The 14,496-nt window shown below is 51.1% G+C and overlaps 1 protein-coding gene across 51 annotated transcripts in view; it reads left to right on the top strand.

Moving 5' to 3' along the window:
* The window catches only part of Epb41l1 (erythrocyte membrane protein band 4.1-like 1), a 123,070-nt gene that overhangs the window by 53,835 nt on the left and 54,739 nt on the right, over window positions 1-14,496 (top strand). For 32 of the 51 annotated variants that reach the window (XM_087654061.1, XM_087654076.1, XM_087654078.1 and 29 more), the window contains exon 1: window positions 1,180-1,639. The exons of 16 other annotated variants lie outside the window; for them this stretch is intronic. The gene's annotated coding sequence lies outside the window, so the exon portion shown is untranslated. 51 annotated transcript variants of the gene reach the window in all.

Here is a 14,496-nt window from a genome sequence, read left to right on the forward strand (position 1 = left end):
CCATTTAGGGGCTAAAGAAAAGGCCTGGCTTGGAGGTTGAGCAAAGGGATCCCCTCTCTTTATGAGTGCCGGGAGAGGGCATAGTCTATAAGGTTCTAGGTGAAGGGGGAGGGAGTGCGGGACACCCTCACTTTCTATCTTCCCCACCCTCTTTAGCTTTCCCACTCTCTACCCAGTGAGGATAATGCAGACAGAACTGTTTTGTGTGTGTGTGTGTGTGTGTGTGTGTGTGTGTGTGTGTGTGTGCGCGCGCGCGTGTGTTGGGGAGGGGGGCGGCTCAGGTACTATATGACTCAGACATTGGCTTGCACATAGTAGGTATTCAGGGTGATCGGAAGAATGAAAGAAGAGCTCAGCACCCTGGGGCTGATGGTGGCGTTTAGGAGTGAGGAGTGAGGGTCACATGGGTTGCCCTTGTAGAATCATGGAAACGACTTGGGTGACCATGTATGCGTTGCTGCCATCCCTCCCAGGCCTTTCCCCACATGCTGGGCCGGGGAGACAAGTTAAATCCAAGTCTAATCCGGTCGTCCATGGTTTACAAACTGAAGCCCGGAGCACGGCAGCAGCTTGCCAAGAGCACTTGCTGAACCAGTCGCCCAACTGGATTGGAACCTAGGCCCTCTATTTTTCAAAGTGCTCTGTGGCCGCCAAAGGCTTGGATAAGAGGGACGTGATCTGGTGTAACTGGCTTTTTGAGTTGTAACAGTGCGGCTGGAGTGAAGGAGTAAGGTTTGCTTGGCTTTGAGCCATGACCTCTGTGGCCCCTTCGTAGGATCTGGGAGCACACACCACCGCGTGTCCTTATATATAGTAAACACCTCTACCCGGATCCAAGCCCTACAGGGTTCCTTCGCTGTTACACTACTGTCATGGTCACCGAGGCACATAGGTACCGGGGAGCACACCTACCCTAGGGACACTCATGCCGGATGATTCCCGGAAGGCAGTTGCCTTGTGGATTCCCTACTGGGAGAAGAACGCTACGTCCCAGGCGGGTTCTGTCCCCGCGCTGAGCTTGCAGGGGAGTGAAAGGGATCAGTAGGGGAGTGAAGGGGACCCGACTCTGTGGGATGGGAGGCCCACAGAGGCTGAGTCACCTCTTCTGAGTCAGGGATCCTCCTCCTTCTTCTCCCCTCCCCCTCCCTCTCTCCCTGAGCCCCCACTAGGGCTTGGCCCAGAGAGCCCGCGAGCGAGCGAGCGAGCGGGAGGCCGGCTGGCCAGGGCCAGGGCGGAGACGGCCATCTCGTCCCGCAGTGGACCGCGGGGTGGCGGGGAAAGGGCGGAGGAGGCAAGGCAGGCAGCCGAGGAGGCGGAGGCAGGGGCTGGGCGCCGGGAGCGAGGAGGCAGGCTCGCGGCCGCCCCTGGGCTGGGCGCGGAGGCCGCGGCGGGGGCGGGCCGCGCGGCGGGCGCCAGGCCCGGGGCTGTGGGCACGGTGCCCAGCCCCCGGCGCACGCCGACCGCCGCGGCCGCCGCCGCCGCTGCTGCAGTCGGCATCCATCAGCGGGCGGGGGTGTCGCGGAACAGGCTGCTCCGCAGAGCCCGCCCGCGCCGCCCCGCCCCGCGGCCTGCGGGCCCGGAGGAGCCGAGGGGACCGGCCCTCGCCCAGCCGGCCGGAGATGGGGACCCCCAGGCCCAGGTAGGCACGTGGGGACCGGCGATCAGATGGCATGGGGGACCCGGGGCGTGCTACATCTAGTCCCAGCCTCCAACCGTGGGGGAAGAGAAGAGGTGAGAGTAGGAGCCGAGTCTAGAGGCTGTTGGCCCCCCTGTCCAGTATTGGAGAGACCTTTGCTGATCCTCTCACCTCTGCAGCGCCTCAGTGCCAGGAGTCAGAGGTGTCAGCTGGCACCTTGGTGTAGAATGAGCCATTGCTGGGCGATGGGCTAAGGAAGCTGGCCCACTCTGTTCAGGAAAGCCATCCCAGCTGTCTCCTTCGGTGGCCCAGGGCTCCCTGGTTTGCTTCTCTAGACTTCCGATGCTGCAGGACTGTATCTTGGCTAGAGGTTGGCTGCTTGGATACTGTTCTCACTATCATCCTCATCTTTGCTTACAGACCCTTTCTCACTTGCATTGGCTCCCATCCCTCCTTATTTCCCTGCCCAAGCTGGGTGTATGAACCTTACCCACCGGGACGTCTGAAGATTCAGACTGGCATTGTGCTGTATGGTTGTTGTACTCCCTGATCAGAGATAGATGCCTCCTGTGTGTCAGTTGTACCTGGAACCTTCATACTTGGAGAGGTCAAGTTCCCAAGAGGCTGGGGTCTTGGCGACAGGTATAGGTGTTTAGGTGACTTGCACCACTATGGTGTTTATTGGGTGCAGAAGTCACTGACTGGCTGTGTGGGCCAGAGAGACCATGGTTTTGGAAAGGCTGAAAAACACCCGGAGAATATTCCCAAGCTGCTGCCTCTCCCTTTCTCCTGCCAGCCATGTCTCTTGCTTCTTGCTCCCCCTCCAGAGCTCTGCCATGCATTGGTGGGGGAGTTTGGGGGAGAGCTAACCACGGGTTCCTACTGTCACTCTGGATTGGCATGTCACCTCTCCCGCACACCAAGGTGGGAGTATAAAAGGGCTGGATTTTAGGACCTCTCTGGAGCTGTGCAGGGTCCAGCTGCCCCATCAGCCTGATCTCTGTGAGCCTTAGGAGACTTCCAGAATCATAGCAGTTGGACGGTGGCCCCAGAGGCTCCTGTCCTAGGCTAGGGTGTACAGAATAGAAGTGCCGTGTGCCTGCCACATATCTATGACTCCAGATGGAGCTTGTGGCACAGGCAGCCTGTACCAGCTTCTTGTCAGTCATGGTGGCCCACAGAGGCTCTGTCAGCCATGGAGCAGTTAGCTTCTGGTGGCCAGCCTGAGATCCCCATGTCCCCAGAAACTGATGTACAAAAGGCACACAGTCTGTCTCTAGGATCTGGGGGACACCTGACAGCAGTCCTGGAGGAGAACATTGGAGTGCGCGGGGGTAGGGGCCCTGTTAAATACCTCCTGGGCTTTGGAGCAGTGCTCTGGGCCCAGCTCTGTGAGCTTCTTGAAGATGTTCTATGGTAGAACCCCACATGAGGACAAGGCTGGACCCTATGCTCACAGGGTTAATATAGAGAGGTGGCTAAAGGTCTAGGGAGGAAGAGAGACTTCTCCAAGGTCACAGCTCCTGAGTGAGAGCCAGCACTGATATGTTGAGGACTTAAACTTTTTGATTAAGGTTTCTCTTCCTTGCCCAAATGCCTGCTCCCTGGATGCTATGGCTCCTTATATAGCACTCTGCCAGGAGAGGTACCCTTCATGCTGGAGGCCACAGCCCCGTTTCAGGAGAGCCCTCATGTTGCCTCCGAGCTCTTCTCCCATGAGGTGAACAATGGAGGCTGGGTCCTAAAGGGCCTTGGATCCTCTTGGTGTATTCAGGATGGAAAGGACTCTTGGAGTCCAGAGATATTCTGAGCCTGAGCTGCTGGGACTGGGGGGCAGGAGAAAAGGTCCCTTGGCTAGAGTAGCCGCAGTGGGAAGCGCCGACCTCACACCACGTCTAGACTTCTCTGCACTCCTTATTAAAGGGACATGATCATTTCATCCTGGAGCAATACTACTGAACGTACAGTCAGAGAGATGGTATTTATTGAGCACTTAATGTGTGCCATGCCCTGATAAGTGCTTCGCATCCCCTCTCAGCAGCACTGTTAGATAATATTATTATACACTTTTAACAGATAAACAGAGGCTCACAGAACTTGCCTGCCTGAGGTCACACAGCTGGAAAGTATGAGGCTGTAGGAGTCCAGAACCCCTCCCTTGACCATGACATCATACCCAGGACAGTGCCTGGGAGCACCTGGTTAGTGTCCGGTTGAACCCAGTAATTCGCTAGTAGATGAGGGCTGAGTAGGGTGAGGCAGGATAGCTCTGTGGGCTGAGTGCAACCTTGGCCTTGAGGAGCCGAGTCAGAGGGGTATGGGTGAGAGGTGCCAGCATTGGCCTTCTGCTCGATAGCTGGCCCTGCTGCTTGCCCCCTGCTACATTTGGTAGGGCTCCAGCGGCCAGAAGCCACACAGAGGGAATGCACAAGTAGTGACTGGGACAGCATCTATCTCTGTCAGCAAGGACCTGTGCCTGACTGGGGGTGGCAGCAAGCTGGCCCTGCTTTCTTAGTAGGAAGGAGACTTGTGGGTAAGAATAGCAACAGCTAACATTTATTGAGCTCTTACTACATGCCAGAAACTATTTTCATGTCTTACGTGTACAACTCCTACATTCCTCACAAAACCCTGTGAGGTAGCGACTTTTCTTCCTCCCACTTTCTAGAGCACATTGGTGGCTTACTGAAGGAAGCTAAGGGGTCGTGGAGGCAGGCTGGGTCAGAGCCGCTTCCCAGAGCTTCCATAGGTAGCCAGTCCTCAGTCACCTTCAGTTTTGTTTGTTTGGAAGGAGCCATCCAGTCAGATGTGCGCCATTTCTCAAAAGTCTCGGGTGGAACTGGTCAAGCTGACCATGGTGCACATGTCTGTAATAGCAGGACTCCAGAGGCTGAGGCAGGAGCATTGCCATGAATTCAAGGCTGGCTTGGGATACAGAGTGAGCTCCTCGCCAGCCAGCATTAAGTCACCTAAGTGAGATTTGGTCTCCCAAAAACTGGACAAAAAGAAGGGACCAGCGAGATGGGTTAGTGAGCACAGGGGCTTGCTGCACAAGCCTGCTGATCTGGGATCTGGGATCTGCTGGGATTATAGCAGAGGAGAGAACTGACTCCTGACAGTTGTCCTTTGATGACCATACATGGTCCATGGTGCACATGCCCACACACCCACATACACACTGATGATGATGGTGGTGGTGGTGGTGGTGATGATGATGATGATGATAAAGATAACAATTTAAAGGTTTGGAGAGACGGCTCAGTGATTAACAGTTTGTTGCTCTTGCAGAGGACTAGAATTTGTTTCCACCACTCATATTAGGTATTGCTGTCTGTATCCCCATCTGTAGAGAACCTGGCATCCTCTTCTGACCTTTGAGGGTCACACACACACACACACACACACACACACACACACACACACACCCCTACCTCTCTCTAAAAGTCTTACCAAGCCATGGATGTTAGAGCCATCTTGGCCCCAGAGGTAAGAGTATACTGCAGAGTCTGCCTATTTTGATGCTCAGGGAAGGTTTTAAGAAGAGGTGGGCCCCTTAAGCTGGACACTAATGCAAGGCGAGGGTTTGAACGTTGTAGGGCTGTGGGAGGAAAATGGATGTCTTTGAAGGAGAGTCGGTGGTGCCATGTGCCGGAGACAAGTCCAGGGAGGGTCCAAGGTGCTGAGAGGTGACTCAGAAAGTCAGCTTGTGCTTGTGTCTCTGAGCGAGCTGTCCGAGTCACTCTGCTTGGGACCAGCTCTGTGGCCTTGGGGACATCACTTTGCTGCTTTGGGCTTCATTTTCTTCCTTTGTAAATGCACCCGTGGGACCCTCGTGGTTATCACATAAAGCCCCTCTGTGGTACTGGCGCATCTCAGCACCTCCAAGGATTTCTCCTCTCTCCCTTCTGTCTTTTAAATGTCAGCCTGAGGTATTTGGGCTGGATTTGAGCCTGGAGATTCTCAGGACCTTTGAAAGGATTTGGCCTGCAGAGGTGTGTGGTGGGATGGTGTTTGCGGAAGGTCTCTGGCAGGTGTGTGGCCCACAGAGAAGGCCCAGAGTGTGACCTTGCAGAGAAGCCTCCTGTTGGAGAGTTGGGCTGGGAAGGGAGGGATGTCGTGTGGCTTGCCAGGTTGAGGGAGGAACGGTGTGGGGGTGGGGAGAGCCATGGAGAATTCAGTTTGAGGCTTGGTGAGATAGAGAAGGGCTGGTCTCCTGTCAATCATTCCGTGGGTTGGGCAGCATCTTATTTGAGCATCTGGCTTTTTTCTTTTGAATGAATTCCTTTGGATAAATCCCCATCAGAGCTCATCTATAATAGCAGCAAATTGGAACTAAATGTCCAACAATAGGAAGATGATTGGGGACGTTTCGGAACGTACACTGGATAAAATAATTTGCAGTCATGAAGAGCCACTAATCTCCCCAGAGCGTGGAGCTGGGTCCTTTCTGTGTGTCGTGCTTGCCCAGTGCCAGCGATGCCAGGCGAAGGCTTGCCCCTGTCCGTCTTGAGGGCTGGATTCCTGTCATTTTTCTTGCTTTGTCATTGCCACGTGCTCACTCTGTGATCGGAAATGGGAAGAGGGAGAAGGGATGTGTTCAAGGTCACGTACTTTTTAAACTTTATTTTTAATTTTTGAAAATACTAATTTTCATTTTACGTGCCTGGGTGTTTTGCCTGCATGTCTGTCTGTGCACCACCTGCATGCCTGGTGCCTGCAGAGGCCGGAAGTGGGCATCAGACGCTCTGGGACTGGAGTTAGAGGTGGTTATGAGCCGCCATGTGGGGACTGGGAATTAAGCTCTGGTCCTCTGGAGGAGCAGCCAGTGCTGTTAACCACTGGGGCAGCTTCAAAGTTCTTGTTTGTTTGTTTGTTTGTTTGTTTGTTTGTTTGAAATTGTGTGTGTGTGTGTGTGTGTGTGTGTGTGTGTGTGTGTGTGTGCGCGCGCGCGCATACATGCATGTGGAGGTCAGAAGATAGTCTTTGAGGATTGGTTCTCTCCACTGTGTGGCTTCTGGGAACTGGGTTTAGGTAGTCAGGCCCGGAGGTAAGTGGCTTTACCTAGCTAGCTCTGTAGTCTGGTCATGCAAGTTGTAAGTGTCAGTGGTTACACTTTTTGCCAACTCTATCTACTGCATCCCTCCCATCCACCAATCAGTATTTACGCTCCTTGGTGGAAGTGGAGTTACAGCCCTAAAAACCCAGTGTAGGAAAAAAACTACATTGAGACTGCATTGAATACACCGAACCTTTGAGTTGAGCAACACAGTCCAGTGTAGATGGCTGTTCACCATCATCTTCAAAGGGATGACTTGGAGCTAGCACACAACTTTTGTTTTGCCCAGAGTCCCTGAAGGGTACTCTGTGTCACATTCTAGCTCAGGGAAAGATCAAAATTCAAAGTATGCTCTTACTAAATGCCTATTGTTGTCATATCTTTGTAAAGCCAAAAATCACCAATTTCAGACCATCTCTAGTGTTGAGGGAAAGAAGCGGAAAGACACCATGGGAGGACTTGGGACTCTCACGGGTCAGGCTGAAGTCTTATTTCTATTTTTACCAGTTGCAAAGATTTGGGGGATCAGTTAATGTCTTTAGGGCCCAGTCTCCTCCCCTTTACTGTGGATAGTCCACATACCTGTTCCTAAGATGTCTGAGTGCATTCATTAAGGCACACAGAGTGCCAGACGTCCACAGAAGAGCACCCTGAGGAGGAGGCCATGGATGAGGTATTTCTGATAGGATTGATGTTAAACGGAAGGACCCCACAAAACTCGACAACATCTAGATCACATTGGGTTGGGCCATTAGACACAGATGGGAAGGAATCAAATGGGGTCACATAAGTGCAATGAGAGGACAAGAAGACTGACTCAAGAAAATCTTTTTTTATTTTTCCTGAGGCAGGGTTCCTCTGAGTAGCCATGGCTGTCGTGAAACTTACTCTGTAGACTAGACTGGCCTTGAATTCAGAGATCTACCTGCCTCTGTCTTCCGAGTGCTGGGATTAAAGGTGTGAGCCACCACTGCCTAAGCTAATCTTTCTTCAGTGTTACATTAATTTTTTCTCGGCCTTTTGAAAGGCTCTCTCTCTCTCTCTCTCTCTCTCTCTCTCTCTCTCTCTCTCTCTCTCTCGTGTGTGTGTGTGTGTGTGTGTGAGAGAGAGAGAGAGAGAGAGAGAGAGAGAGAGAGAGAGAGAGAGAGAGAGAGATATTTCTGTGAGGGAGGACATGCAGATGTCACAGGAATGGAGGTCAAAGGACAACTTACAGGAGATGGTTCTCAACTCCCACCTTGTTTTGAGGCAGGACCTCTCTTCCCTCTTCTGCTCGGCCTGTGAACTTCGGGGAATTCCCTTATCTCTCCCTTCCACCTCACAGAAGTATTGGGATTGCAGATTCGAATTACCATGGCCAGCTTTTTACATGAGTTCTAGAGACCCCCACCCCAGTCTTCAGGTTTGTGTGGCCAGTTCTCATATTCCCTGAGCCACTCTGCTGCACCTTAGTGGGTTCGCTGTGTTAATTAATTCAGTTTAATTTTACCTTCTATCTTCACATAGACTGAGCTGGGTTCTCAGGCTTGCAAGTGCTTTTACCCGCAGAACTGCCTCCTGGCCTCTTAGTTTAATTACAAAGATGGTCCAGAGAGACAGCTCAGCTGTGTAAAGGTGACTGTCCCAAGTCTGATGATCTTCATTTTCAGGAAACACGTGGTGGAAGTTTAGTGAAAACCACTTCCAAAAATTATCCCGATTTCCATGTGTGCCCTAAGTGTGACACACTCATACACACTCATACACACCTACTCATACACACACACTCATACACACACACTCATACACACATACTCATACACACACACTCATACACACACACTCATACACACATACTCATATACACACACTCATACACACCTACTCATACACACACACTCATACACACACACACACTCATACCACACACACACTCATACACACACTCATATGCACACACTCATACACACACACTCATACACACATACTCATACATACATAATTATTCACACACACATTCATACACACACTCATATACACACACTCATACACACACACACTCATACACACACATATAATTTTACAAAAGATATTTAAAAATCAGAGTAATTCAGAAAATGTTCTAATTTTCTCCACCAGAGTCCTACTCTACAGAAGAAGCCAGATGCAATGCAGATCCTTACAGTAGATCCTCTGTGTCAGGACAGGATCGGGAACAGCATTCTTGTGTTATGGTTGCATTTCAACATGAGGTTTTATTGTTATTTTTCACATGCATAAATAAAATGTGTCTCGCAGATGCTCATACCTGAGGACATAGCTTAGTGGTGGGTGCCTCCCTAACCTGGGTTCAGGTCTCAGAACTGCAAGGAAAATGACCACATTAGACAAATAACGCTTTTGTGGTGACTTTAATGGTTAACTCCTAGCTGGTCTACCCAGCCTCCTGTTGATGGACTTTCGGGCTGTTGTTAGTTTCACCCTGTTCTGGGCAGTACTAACGAGGGAACTCTATTGGTATTTAGACAGCCTCTAAGAATCAAGTGGAGAGAGAGAAAAATGTAGAAACCTCGAGGCTGTGAGTTGCCCTTGAAGGTCTACTCTGAACTCAGGAAGGACCCCATCTTTCTCTTCTCTGATTTGTCTCTTGCCAGTGACGCTCTCAGCTTTAGGATGCTGTGATCTGTTCTGTTGGATCTTGCTGCGGCTTATGCCTTGTGTTCTTGGATGAGTTTGTCCATCTGTGCAGTAGGGTGTCCTTCTGACCATGGGCGCCACTGCCCTGGCAGGTGTCTACTGTGAGTACTGCCCTGGCAGGTTAGTACTGTGCTAGGGTGGGGGGTGGGGCACATGGCTCCAGGTTGCTAAATGCCTTTGGTGTAAGGGGCGCTGTCCCCCTTTTAAGTGCTCACACTGGTTTCCAGGCTGGCTAGCTAATGTGTCCAAGGTTGCATAGCCCGTGGAATTGTGACCTTCGTTCTCACTTTGTTTTCAGAACTGCTATTCTCTGTGCTCCTTCAACCAACCCCCCTCTCTGTCACTGGTGAGGTCCAAGCAAAATAATAATTCTGGAAGAATATTCTAGCGGGACATGGAGATAATCCCAGCTCACAGGAAGCTGTGTCAGGGTGCTCTGAAGGTCAAGAACAGTTCCAGCTCCATGTTGGGACCTTGACTTAGAGAAATCAACCAGATGAAAACAAGAATCCTTTCAACTGTAAAGTGCTCTGCATGTGTGTGGGAGAATTGATACTACTGTGATTATTTCTATGTCCAGGGCAACAGTAGTCTTGGTTCCGTGGTTTACAGCAAGTTAGAGGTCATGGGAAGTAACAGGATTGAGGGAGAAAGAGCCCTGGGCTTTGAGCCAGCGGACCTGGGCCTAGTCTTGGCTGTACTCAAGCTGACTAACTGTGTGGTGTCAGCTACCTCATTGAGCCCGGAGTAAACTCTCCACCTTGTATGGCAGCTCGGATGGCTGGGGTGTAGCCCTGAAAGGCTTTCAGACTGCTCTGACAAAGGAGGTCTTGGCCGCCTCCTGCAGTTGTTAGTATGGTCCAAGCAGGAGGTATCTTTCCTCTTTGATGTCTTTACTCTGTAGATCAAGGCTGTCCCGTGTTCCCTGTCCCACACTAGCAAATCTGTCTGCGGCTCCTTCGTAGCCTCTGAAACTTGTAGACAGAAAGCCAGTGCTGGTAGGTGGTGGCCTCATTGTCTTGTTTGATTTCATTTAAGGCTGTTCTTGCGGATGCCACAGGCCTTTGACAAATTGTCATCTCCCAGTGCCACGTCCACACCTGAGCACCCACCTGTAAGGATGACTGGAGGCTTAGATCCTTTTAGACCACGTGGGCCTGGCTCAGAAACAGCACAGCCTGCACCCTCCCATCGGCTCATTCACGTCCATTCAGTGTGACTGAAGGAAGCCGGTAACTTGGCCTTGGGGAAATCCCTGTGGGATGGAGCCCTGCTTCCAGGAGAGAGAGAAAGCCTCCCTAGGTGTGCACTTCTGATGCTTTCTTTGCTGACTTCTCAAGCAGTTCGTGTTCATAGTGGGAACAATGACAGCACAGAGGCAAACGCTAAACGGTCTGCATTTCCATCTCTGAGGGAATGTGAGTGGTAACATGTTGGTCTTTGAACAAAGGCAAGGATGTTGATCTCTCAGGAGCACTGACTATGGGGCTAACTGTCACTCAAATGCTTTATTGGAGCTTACAGAAACACAGGATAGAGGTATTCTCACCATTTTACGAATGGTGTTTTAGTTGTCTCCTGCCCCTCACACACCCTTTCTTGAACCCTTCCCTCTCTCCCAACTCCCTTCCTATCCCTTTCATGTCCTTCCTCTCCCTTCCTCTCCCCTCCTTCCTACTGCTACTTCTACTCCTGAATCAGAGTCTCCTGGAACACTTGGTCAGAGGTCTTTGGTGTCACTAATCCCCAGGATTTAGAGGAGACGGCCTCACCATCTAGTGGGTGACTGCTCATGTGAGTTTCTCCCCTGATGGCAGAGTCCTGGCAGTGTCTGTAATCTGTTATTCTCATGGTGTTACTCCAATGTGGGAGGCACACGAGGAAACAGAAAGAAGTGACTTGCCTGGACACTCCTCGGGTAGGAAGTGGCAGTGTTGAGAGGAAAACCAATGATCCGGGGGTTCTTAGTGTAGCTCCTCCCAGTGGATTTGCATCTCAGTCTTGAGAAGTCTGCCCTTCACCCCTGCAACACTTAGCATCCATTGAGCTCCCCAGCCTGAGGATGTTGAAATGTGGAAACGCTGTGTAGTAGGAGAGCCTTTGAAACCATAGCCGTCTGGCCCAGTGCTTCGTCCTTGCGAAAGTCAGTTTCTTGGCAGCTGTGAGTCCTCATCAATTCAATAAGGAGGATAGGGCAGGAGATTGGTCTAAAAATCCTGTGATTCAGGTCTGATAAATCAGAGGAGAGGCTGCCTGGCTAGGAGCCATGAGGGCTCCTGAGGTGACTGCAGCCTGTAAACCCTGGCACTGGTGCTAGCTGTCTGATCTTGGGTGGGTTACTCAACCTTTCTTCTTCCTCCTCCCCATTTGGAAAATGGAGATCCTAAGAGGTTCCTGTAAGGGTTAGCTATGCAGACACCATAGATCAATACCTGGCAATAGATGAATGCTTCCTTTGTATAATATTAATTTCTCTTGCAGTTTTGTTTCGAGGTAGTCTCATTGTGTAGCCCAGGCTAGCCTTGAACTTTATATCCTCCTGCCTCAGCCTCCCGAGCCCTGAGATTGTTGAGACAGGTCACTACCCAGGGCTCCCTCTGGTTTTGAGGTGGGGCCCTGACTTGTTTCACCATACACCTTGCTCAGTGTTTATAGTTATTTATCAAAAATTGCTCGAAGGCCTGACAATGATGAGCCATAAACCTTCACGGGGTTCCTATTCTAGAGGAGAAATAGAAATAAGTAGATTGATCAGTGAATTTAAGTTCAGTTTGCAATGATGGCTCCAAAAAAAAAAAAAAAAAAAACTACCGGAAAGACAGACAGACAGAAGTACTTGAATAACACAAACAAATTAGCATGCTGTCACAGTGGAAAGTTAGGGAGAGAGACCTAGGTTAGATAGGGTACATATATGGAGGTAAAAGTTGTCACACCAGGAGAGGGGACAGAGTCACTGCTTATGAACAGGGAAGATGAAGTCCTGATGCGGCGATTGGCCTGCACAGTTGAAGCAGAGACAGAGGCTGCAAGGACATACGGTGGACGAGACGGTGTCTGCTGGCAGGGCTAGGAGCAGAGGCTAGAGAGAAGGGCAGAGGCCATTCTAGTGTGTGTCTTATTTTGATAGGAAATCATTAGAGCTGTTTTGGGGTTTGTTGGTTGAACAAGGGCTTGATATGTTACCCTAGCTGGCCTCGAACTAAGATCCTCCTGCCTCAGCCTCCTGAGGGCTTAGATTACAGGCTTGTGCAGCCACAAACCACTGGAGGTTTTAATAATGGCATCCAACTAGACTCCTGCAAAGATTCCTGTGGTTGCCCTTGGAGAATAAACCCTAGGAGTGACTGTCGGGAGGGAGATCCTGGATCAAGACCCTGGTTTGGACCCAGGCAGTAGCTAGGGGGCTTGAGAAATGAACACATCTGATGACTGGCCTTGGAGGTGCCGACTCACCCCAGCCCTGGTTCGAAGGTTAACTAGATGTCAGCTGATTTATCTTAAAGAGCAGGTACAGCCGCCAGGCCAAGTGGATATCGCCTCGGCTGAGGGGATGTCTCCCTGCAGGCCGTCCAGATGGAGGGCTTAGAGGATATGAAGGCTGCTGCGTGGTCCTGCGGAGCCCCAGATGCTGACATCCTGCTGAGCCAGCCCTAGCCCAGGCCACACAGGGCCCCTCTCTGCAGACAGTGGCGGTATGGGTGACGCTCGCACTGACATTCTGGCTGACCTTTCTCTTTCCTAATCCTGTGTATTTGCCTTCCTATGTCGGTGCCACCAGCCTGGCCCTGCTGGCTGGCCTTTGTCTTTCTGCCTCTGTTGTAGTCAGACGTGTCTGCACTGCCGGTCTGTGCCAGGAGGATCTGTGAGTGGTGGGAAGTCTTTAGCCCGGGCCTGGCCACACTGATGTTCCCTGATAGGCCCTGACCGTCTGTATCAGTCCCTGACACTGCGAAGCTCCCCACAAGACCCTACTTCCTGCTCTTCTCCCTGGCTAGCCAGTCCCTCCTGCCAGGCCGTATGGAGCCTCCTTTGTATGTTTCTTGAAGGATAAGGGCATCGTGTTCTGGCCCCTTTGCCCACAGGATGACTCAGCCCAAGTACCACCTCCTCCTCTTAAATGTTCCATTCCTGCCCCTACCCTAGAAGCCTGCTTTGTGAACAAAGGCCACATTCTGGATAGGCAGGTGCCCAGACTCTTGGGCAAGGCTAAAACATACCCTGGGGGATCTAAGCCCCTACAGTGAGCTCTGTGGGAACTGGCACATGGTTCCCCCAAGGGCCTTGACTGTACCCAGTCTGGCCTGGCCACCTAGCAGCTCTCCCGGTGTGTGTTGGCCTGAGTCTGAGCAAGAACCATGTCCATGTGACTTAGCCTGCTGTGTCAGAAGCCACAGTCTAGTTCTTGGCTCTCTTTCTATGGCCTAGTGAGAGACAATGCTGTTATCCTTGGGCTTGTCAAAGAAAGATTCTAACTGTAAATTTTTTAAATGTTATTTTTATTTTTAATTAGTAAAAATTTAAAAATAGGCATAAACAGGATTTATTGAGCTCCTTCTCATTCTGTTATCTGAAGCCATGAGCACCAGGAAACAAATTTTCCTAGGGTTTATGTATGTGGATTTAGTTATTTCAGGCCAGATCTTCTATGCACTCACTGTATAATACAGGCTGGCCTCAAACTCATAGCAAGCCTTTTGCCACAGCCTCCTGAGGGCTAGGATTACAGGCATGAGCTTTCTTTCATGACTGGCTAGCCTCAAGTTTTAAGGCAGTCGTTTAATGATTTGGGTCCTGCCGCGGCAACAGGCATGGCGGTGGCGTGGTGGCATACACCTTTTGGTCCCAGCACTCAGAAGGCAGAGGCGGATCAGTGTTTGTGAATTCCAGGCCAGCCTGGTCTACAAAGCAAGTTTTGGGCCAATCAGATGTAGAAGGAGGTGGGATGGGGTGGGCAGAGAAGGAGAAGGAAAGGAAAAAGGGAAATCCAGGAGGATCCACCTCTGTGGCACCAGCTTGTGGCATGGTGGCATGTCCTTGGGAGTCAAGGCAAGGAGATCAAGTGAGGCCAGGTGTGTGACTCGAGCTTGGTCTTGATCAAACTAGAAGGAAAATGTTAGTCTGTTCT

The sequence above is a fragment of the Rattus norvegicus genome, chromosome 3 (genome assembly GCF_021556685.1).
Source record: "Rattus norvegicus strain SHRSP/BbbUtx chromosome 3, alternate assembly SHRSP_T2T, whole genome shotgun sequence".
In the NCBI taxonomy this organism is placed as follows: Eukaryota; Metazoa; Chordata; class Mammalia; order Rodentia; family Muridae; genus Rattus; species Rattus norvegicus.